This window comes from Arachis duranensis, chromosome 4 (assembly GCF_000817695.3).
Source record: "Arachis duranensis cultivar V14167 chromosome 4, aradu.V14167.gnm2.J7QH, whole genome shotgun sequence".
NCBI lineage: Eukaryota > Viridiplantae > Streptophyta > Magnoliopsida > Fabales > Fabaceae > Arachis > Arachis duranensis.
Window position 1 is genome coordinate 113920970 of NC_029775.3, and position 9568 is coordinate 113930537.

Consider the following 9568-nt stretch of genomic DNA (forward strand, 5'->3'; position numbering starts at 1 on the left):
GGCGGTGGTTGCGGTAGGCAGCGGCGGAGAGGGGAGGAGAGAAGAAGAAGGAAGGAGAGAGAAGGGGAGGGGGTGGTACGGCGGTGGTGGCGGGTCGGCGGCGGCGTCTGGGTGATGGGGCGGTGGCGGCTGGGAGGTGGTGGGTGGTGGCTGGAGGGAGAGGAGGCAGAGAAGGGGAGGAGGGTTGGGGGTTGGGGGCTGCGCGAATGATAGGGTTTGCGTGGCTGGGGGGGTTATATTTTTGGATCCACGCGGCCGCGTGGGGCACGCGGTCGCGTGGTTAGGGTGAAAAATAAAAGGTACGCAATCGCGTGGGGAGCGCGATCGCATGAGAGGGGAAAGAAGGGGTGACGCGATTGCGTCGGTTGCGCGATCGCGTTGCTGAAATCGTGCTAAACGCACGTCTCCAGCGCCGTTTCAGCGCAACTCTCTGTCTCCTTTTGGGGTGATTGGCAATCCATGCGACGCGATCGCGTCGCTCACGCGGTCGCGTGGGATTCGGTTTGGGTAAGTGACGCGATCGCATGGTGCATCCGATCGCGTGGGCCAATTTGTGCGAATCGCACAAGGGCCGCACGATTCCAGCCCAACTTTCTGTTCGTTGGATCCTTACGCCGATATGTATATCACCTGGCCGCGTGCGTCACGCGGTCGCATGGGTAGTATTTTTCGCGATTCGACGCGATCGCATGGGGCATGCGGTCGCGTCGTGCACCCCTTTTTTTTAACTGAAAAATGTAGGATGCAGTGATTAACATGAATGCTATGCATGATTCCAGGTTAATGTTAAGATGAAGAAGGAAAAATGAAAACAATAAACAAGAAATAAATTGAAAAAGAAGCAACCATACCATGGTGGGTTGTCTCCCACCTAGCACTTTTAGTTAAAGTCCTTAAGTTGGACATTGGAAGAGCTTCCTGCTATGGCGGCTTATGTTTAAATTCGTCCAAAAATCTCCACCAATGCTTGGAATGCCAATAGCCTCCGGGGTCCCAAACTAGGCATGTGAAGCTTCTGAGCAGCTTCAAGCAGATTTTCAGGCTCCCGGGATGACAAATGTCAGGATAGAGTCCATGATTCCGAGCCTTGCTTTTAAATCCGCCTCCGTTTTGATCTACACGTTTCCATTCGGGCGGGTTAAAAGGTAGAATCTCACCGTGGTGACCAAACGTCCTCCGTGATCCATACAATTGAGCATGATACCAATCCGTGTACTTCGAGGTGAAGCGTGGAACCTTATTAAACCTTTTACACCAGCTCTGAGTACGAGCCATTTTCCTCTTACTCTTAAAGCCGTAGAGAGCTCTAAGCTGGCTATCTGTTTCAAGTAAACCATATTCAAGTGAAAAAATGCAGTTAAAAGTTAAGGATTGTACCCACTTGAAGCTTGTATTAGGTGGTAATGGCCTTGGGATAGGTGTTTTTGGTGGTTCTGTAAGTTTCGTTTCCTTGCGCTGTTCTGTGAATTCCTCCACTTCCTTGCAAGGATCTTTAATTTTATCTGTATCCTGGTCAAAGTCTTCTGTGTCTTCCTCATCACTTGAGTTATAGATTGGAGGTTGAGAGAAATCTACCTCCGCATCATCTTCATATTCACTTGGGGAAGATTCTTCGATCTCAGAGAATTCGCTTGCGGATGCAAGTTCATCACTAAGAGAACTAGACTTGTGACTATCATCATCAAGGGAAATTGCTTCCTGGATTATTCCATCTGATTCCTCATAAACGACTTGCCTTGGAGATTGTACTTTATCCTTCTTAGCATCAACTGTGATGTCCTTGACGGGGTTCTCCTCAACTCTTGATTTCCATGGAAGTTCAGCATCTCCTAGATCTTCAACCAACTCTTCTTTTTGAACAATGACAGCTTCTTCTAATTGCTCTAGTACAAATTCATTCTCTGTCTTGTCCACTGGAGTCTCTAGTATTTCTTTCATGCTACGCTCTTCGTTAGACTGTCCACATGGAGCTATGGTTGATCCTTGTATATTTGAGCGCCTAGAAGCCCATTGAATTAATGCTTGCTCCAGTTGTTGAACGGTTGTTTAAAATTTAATTACTGTTTCTTTGAGGCGATCCTCTGCTTCGCGGTTTGCTGGACTTAGACATGATACAAAGGGAAGTGGTGATGATTGGGAACGATTGGATTGGTATTGGGGCAAGGAAGGATCATATGGTGGCAAATGGTGAAGAGAAGCTTGTGAGTGTGGTGGTTCGAGGTTATGTTGAAAGGACGGTCTATATGTACGGGGTGGGGCTTGTTGGTAGTTACAAGGTTGTCCACCATGTCTTTCAGCTGGGTATGTCGGCAACGGCGCCATTTTGACGTTAGGATTTTTGCCAGTAAAGAATTTCATAAAAACAGTCGCGTTGTAGATATAGTCTCTAAACCGACAGAAATTCCTTCGTACAAACGTTTTGGTTGTCACAAGTAACAAACCCCTTTTAAAATTGATAACCGAGTATTAAACATCGGGTCGTCTTCTCAAGGAACTGCGAGGAATGTATGTTCTTATTATTGGTTATGAGTTTGTAAATTGGGGTTTTGGAAGTAAGGTGGGAATATGTTATATGACAAAAATTTAAATGGCAATTAAAAATGAATAAATACTGTAAAGCAAACTTTTGGGCAAGGTATGAGAAATTGGAGGTCCAACGTAGTTATCTCTCTCATCTATAAGGAAAGTTGAATCTAAACTCCACTTGGTCAACCTTTACTAAAGCAAAGGAAAGTCAAGAGACTAATTAAATTGAACTTTGAATCCTATTTATTTTCTAAGAAAATGTTGGGATTACTTAAGTTCAGCTCAATTAGCAAGATAACGATTATCAAATATGTTGAGTTTAATAACTGTTGAGTTACTGATTTCTTAACCAAAACCAAAAGGGGAAAAAGTAAAATTGCTAGAATAATAGAGGTGACCTTAGATGGAAGGCAATAGTAACTTAAATCAAAGAGAACAATCTTAACAGAAAATACTTCAAATATCATTAATTCAAAATAGAGATCTGTAACATGGAATAATTCATAAATCAATTCAAATATTAAAAGCAAATAAATAAATAAAAGTAAACTAAAAATAAAAGAACATTAAACCTGGATCCAAAGTTACTCTCAAAACAAGAAGAAATCCTAAATCCTAAAGAGAGAGAGAGAGAATCTCTCTCTAAACTAAATCTAAATCATGAAAACTAGAAATTGGCGAGCTCTCCCAGAATGGATGCATTCCTCCACTTTATAACCTCTAATCTATGCTGTCTGTGCTTGGATCTGGGCCAAAAAGGGCTTCAGAAATCGCTGGGGGCGTATTCTGTGAATTCTGATACGTGGCCTCTGTCACGCGTCCGCGTGGGTCACGCGGTCGCATCGTCTAGAGCTTTTCCTTGCCATGCGATCGCGTCGGTCACGCGTCCGCGTCGTGGGTTTTCTACTTGAGGCACGCGGTCGCGTCAGTCATGCGGCCGCGTCGCTGCTTCTTCGCTTCTGGCACGCGATCGCGTCGTCCATGCGATCGCGTGGATACCAGTTTCCTTAAATCTCCATTTTGCCTTCTCCTTCCATTTTTGTAAGTTTCCTTTTTCATCCTTTAAGTCATTCAGCCTTAGAAAACCTGAGACTACTCAACACACTAATCATGGCATCGAATGGAAATAAAAGTAATTAAAATAATTAATTTTAAAGCTTAGGAAACATGTTTTTCACAATATGACATAATAAGGAAGGGAAAGTAAAATCATGCAATTAATGTGAATAAGTAGGTGAAGGATTGAATAAATCACTCAAATTAAGCATAAAAGAACTCATGAAATATGGGTTTATCAGGTTCGCTGTCGAATATCACGAGGCTCTGGGTAACCAAGAAGTCGTGACTGCTATTGGTCCAACCTGTCATAACCTCTTCATCGATTGGTAAGCCGAATATGTGTAACACGTCCTCCAGTGTCGCTGTAACCTTACTCACTGGCATTAAAAGCATATGTGTCTCTAGCCACCACCTTTCCACAAGAGCAGCTAGCATTGCAGAATGCCTTCTAATCACTCCAACTTTCGAGAGCTGGTAGAATCCAGTGGTTCGTAAGGCTTGGTCAACCTTCGGATACCACGTTTTTGGCTGGTCAAGCTTATGGGGCAGAAAATTCCTGTTAGCCTCGTAAAGTTCAACCACAAAAGGAATTTATTTAATAAATAGTAAAAATAATAAATTAATAACTTCTTTTAACAAAAAATAAAATAAATAATAATTACAAAAATTTGAATTTCTTATTATTCACATTTATATTCTTTATTAGTTTCACTATAACATATAATTATATATTATTGGCTAGCAAAATATATATTTATAATCCTAATACTGATGTTGAAACAAAAATTAAAATAAAAAACCACATAAAATTCAAATTTTTATGTCTAAATTTTTTTTATTATTTTTCAATTTAATCATCAAACTTTACATAACATAACAAACAATAACCACAATATTATATAAAAAAATGTCTTATTTATTAATTTAAAAATTAACAAAAATATCATATTCTAATAAAGAATGAAAAAATAATATTCTTTAATTTTAATAATTATTAAAAATATAAAATATCATATAATTAATAAAAAATAACAAACTTACATAATTAGGATATTTCAAATAATTGATAACATGATCTTCAGGAGACATATAATTACGCACCATTTTAAATATTCTAATCTCACTCTCAACCTTAAAACTAATTCAAAACCCTAAACCCCAATGAATGAAATCCCAAGCCCCCATCATTCTCAACAATGGAATGAAACGAAACCCCAGCCCCACCACTCTCAACAATGGAATGAAAGGAAGCTACAGTCCCACCACTATTTTATACACTGCAGCACCAACCCTCAACCCTCACCATAAATGAAGCATGTTCCCAGAGTGGGGCCTGTCTCTTGCATAGAGATATGGGGCAATATGTATGTTGCATGTTGCTGCATGGTTGACAGGTGGCGAAGCGCCACTAACATGCAGTTTGCGTGCTGCTTGGATGGCCGACACGTGCCGTAGCATGGTTAACACGCAGTCTGTGTGCTGCTTGGATGAAGACACATAGCCTTTGCGTGTTTGGAGCCACTGATCAATGCACCTTGGCTTGATGAGCTGAGAATGTATGGCGTATGATGATAGTGAAGATGAACAAAAATGATATGCAGCCTAACCCCACTCCTCATCCACTTTTATATACTAGGAGTGGGTCTAAAGCCATAAATGTCATCTGTTCTCAGAGTAAGGTTGCCTCTTGCATGTAGATAGCAGGCCACACGTTACCTGCATGTTGCTGCATTGTTGACACGTCAACACGGAACCTGCATGTTGAGTAACACATAACCTGCGTGTTGGACTGTGTTTCTGATATTTTCACACTTTTGTAAAATACCCCAAATACCAATATTTAAAAAAAATACCATTTTTTCATATCTAAAATAATTTTTGCATTTTTAAAGTTCTATTTATTTTAATGTTGAAACTTGAAAATGTAGAAAGGCGAAGGTAGAAAATTCTCCATTGGCCTTACTTTTTTAAAGTTTACTTTTAATTAGTATCTATATATACAAATATGTAAATAAATATAAAAAAATACAAAAGACTTAATAGTTATATTAGTATTTTAAATTGATATTTGAATTTTTAATTTATTCAATTTAGTTTTTAAAGTTAACATCCCCGACTCACATTAGTCTATCAAATATTTTTCGTAAACGACGTGCTAATTGATGCCATGTGTTAAAATAAAGTTTAACCACATGTAATGAAGTGATAATATATCAGTTAGTGATATATAGTATATCAATGTGAACGATAGTGTCATGATTATGAATTCTTGTTTGCTGATGTGATTTGGTGGATCTGAATGGATAGAAATAATGATATTTTTTATTCAGGTGATTCTTGGAGTATTGATAAGATGTGTATGCTTATTCGTCATCCAATTTGTTTCACTCGACTTTTGTAACTATTCCACATGATATCGAATCGAGCTTGTATCAAGATCTCAAATATCGGGAAGCAGATATGACTCCTACAAAAACGAGTGGATTCAACTCAAGAATCACTTAACAAATGTCGAAATGACTTGTGTTGAAATTAATAGTGACAAATTTATGTTGAGTAAAATAAAGTAAATGAATAAACAAACAGAGAGAATTTTAAATTACTGAACATAGAATTAAAATGTAAAGAAAAATTAACGAAACAAAAGAAAAAATTGAAAAGGAAAAATGAATTAAACAAACGGTGAATTCTATGATGTAGAAAGAAAGATTCTTCTACATGTGTATGTTTGTGTTGTCAAAAGGGTAGTGTGACAAGTGTTTGGAAAGAGAGTAATTGAAGAGACAAGATTTGACATGTTACAAGTAAAATATAGTGTATTTTGTCTTATATAACATGTAACTAATGTATTAATTAAATATGTAAACCCCGGTTAAATTAGTAGATAATTAGTCAATAAATTAATTTTTTAATAAGAAAGATTAGAAATGTGAATATTATATTAAATTAGAATAGAGCACATCGAAACGAGAATTTTGACACCAATTTCGAAGAAAACGGTCCAAAATTGGACCGAACGGGCCGAACCGGTTGAACCGGGCCCAAACCGGGCTGTCGGTCCAACCGGACCCACACTTTTAATGAGCCCGAAAGCCCTTCTTCTCCATTTCACCAGCTGCAGCGTGAAAATGCCCAGGGAGGAGAAAAGCACTCCCGAACCTTTACGGTAACCTTCCAACCCCCGTAACTTCTCCGTCCGAGCTCTGATTGCCGCACCGTTTGCGGCCACGCGTCCACCACGTCGAGCTCTATATTTCTACCGGAACAATTTCATTGGTAACTTGTTTAATCACTCTCAGCTTCATCTTCCCCCAATTTTCGAATTTTAAGTGGGAATGTTGAATTTCTTTGATTTCTGATGTTTTAGGATCCAATTAGCTTGAGAGAAACGTTCACTCTTGCTTATGTGAAGTTTGGGTAAGGTGAGGATACGATAATTCTATTTTATTTTTATTGAATTTGAGCTTTGAGTATTAAATTATATATATATGTGTTATGAATGTGTATTAGGTTGTGAATAAATAATTGGAGCTTGAAATTATGAATACTGGAACTTGGAGGAAGCGGATTAGTTGAGTTTTGAGGGGCTGTCTTGGTTTTGAATAAATAGCTTTGGTCGTTACGTGAAAATCGGCCAAGGTATGGTTTAGGTTTCTTGCATTTAATATATAATGTTCTGTGAAAACTTAGGCTAGACGGCCATAGGATAAGTTGGAATGCAGGTGTATGTTTAAAGTTTAGTAATTTGTTGATGAACATGGTTGGTTTAGTGCTAATGATTTGGTGAATTATTGATTTGAGATATTTTGTGTTAGAAGCCTAGGATTAGTGAACTATGATTCTTAGTTGAATTTTGGTTGTTGGATTTGAATATTGTATGAATATAATTGTTAATCTGAAGTAGATTTATTGTGGTGACTGTTATGATGATGAGGAAGGGTATGTTGAATTGAAAAGAAAGCAGGTTTGGACCCGAAAAGGGTGGCAAAGTCCGAGTTTTAGAGGAGATGCTGCCGAAATTTCATAAAAATTAGAGATTTTGTTTATATGATTATCTAAAAAGATTTAGATTCAAAGGGTATATGGTTTGATTTAGAGTTATTAAGAAAATGAGCATGTTTTAAGTTTGATTCATTTAGAAAAGAATGAATTATGTTTTGAATTGGAAGTATTGATGGACGGAATGGGAGGTGTGATAATGAAGGATAAGGATTGAATATGATTGACGTATAATGATGAATGAGATGCGATTGAGAATGATGTGGATGTTGATGAATTATAATTGATTTATTTATATGGCTTATGAATTTGAATAATCTGAGATACGAGATTCCCTGGATTAAGTGCCGTGGCTTGCCACCACGTGTACCAGGTTGAAAACTCGATACTCTGTTGACCCTACGACGTAAGTGTGTGACCGGGCACTATATAAATTCCCGGGAATGTTACCCCCATTGAGTATTATTGATTATTTGAGAAAAATTATGCATAGATTCTTGGGGATGCACGTCGGGGGACAGTCTAAGTACAATTCAGACTTGTCGGGTTGGCTGGATAACCGACAGATGAGCCTCATCAGCCATAGGACAGGCATACATCATATGCATATTACTTGAATTACTTGCTTGTGTATTAACTGGGTGTGCCTAAATGTACTTGCCATGTTGAATGTATATTTGTTATCTGCAGTACTTGTAACCTTCTTGTGCTTGCCTTTGTTTGTTTACTTGTCTGTGAAAATGCATGATGGAGTTGGAGGTAAGGAGGAAAGGCAGAATGGGATTTAGATTTAAGGTTAAGTTAAGTTAGGTTTAAATATCCTTAGTAAACCACCTTTTATGGCTTCTATTTAATACTTTAAGCTCTATAATCTGAGTGTCGGCGTTCTAGGATTGCCTCTGGCATTCCCAGGACCTTATATATTATGTGTGTGGCACCTTTACCATACTGAGAACCTCCGGTTCTCATTCCATACTATGTTGTTGTTTTTCAGATGCAGGTCGAGAGGCATCTCGTTAGGCGTCTGGACTCTTGAGGCAGAGTGGTTACTGGGATATTTTGTTATGCTATGATGTATATATATGTACTTAGCTTTCTCTCTGCATGACTTATTCTTTTGATCCTCTTAGAGGTTTATGGAGAGGCAGGATTGTGTATATGTACTTTTGGGTTTGGATATGTATGTATATATGTGTAAATATTCTCCGGCCAGTCTTGACTTCGCAGGTTGAGTTAGGAGCTTGGTATTTTGTATCTTTGGCACTCTATTCCCACTTCTGTTATCTTGTGTTTAATAGTTATGGTTTTCTTAGCACGCAGGTTAACTCGTTCATTGAGCGTTGCGCTTTTATTTCGCGATTTTTGTTTCCTCTATTCTTCAAGGCTCCTAGCATATTATAATTCTTCTGCTATTATATGTACTTATTTTATTCAGAGGTCGTAATACCACACCACCTCTGTTTTACTACTTAAGCGTAAAACTTAGTGTGGTAGGGTGTTACAAAATAGGCTAATTATATTTATGTTAATTAATTATTAAAGGTAATATTAGACCTTGTATGATTTTTTTATTTTTGGACTTTTTGAATGTACGCTCTCTCTCTCTCTAAATATTAACTTTACACACAAAAATGTATTAATATTTATTTATTTTAATATATTTTTTTTACGACTTAGATATATTCAGTTTCACAAATATAAAAATATATTTACATATTTTAACCAACAAAAAAAAACATATAACTTTACGTATTTACATACATTTAAATTAACGGTAATATTTATATATAATTAATTTAAATATTATATCAATATATCTGTCAATATTACTCTGGGAACATATAGATATTTATAAAAAAATATTATTCAAACACCCCATATTCTTGACATCTTATAAAAATAGTTTGTTATTAATTATTTATATATTTAAATTTTTTTAATTAATAAAATATAAAAATTATATTTAATTGTTTAAAAAATATTG

At 37.3% G+C, this 9568-nt stretch overlaps 1 long non-coding RNA gene across 1 annotated transcript; it reads left to right on the forward strand.

The window, feature by feature from the left end:
- The first annotated feature begins 6712 nt into the window (after positions 1–6712).
- On the forward strand, positions 6713–8853 carry LOC107486023 (uncharacterized). The gene is made up of 4 exons (XR_001591618.3): positions 6713–6861; positions 6953–7007; positions 7096–7224; positions 8579–8853. It is a non-coding gene; the product is annotated as an uncharacterized LOC107486023 (long non-coding RNA).
- The last annotated feature ends 715 nt before the right edge of the window (positions 8854–9568 follow it).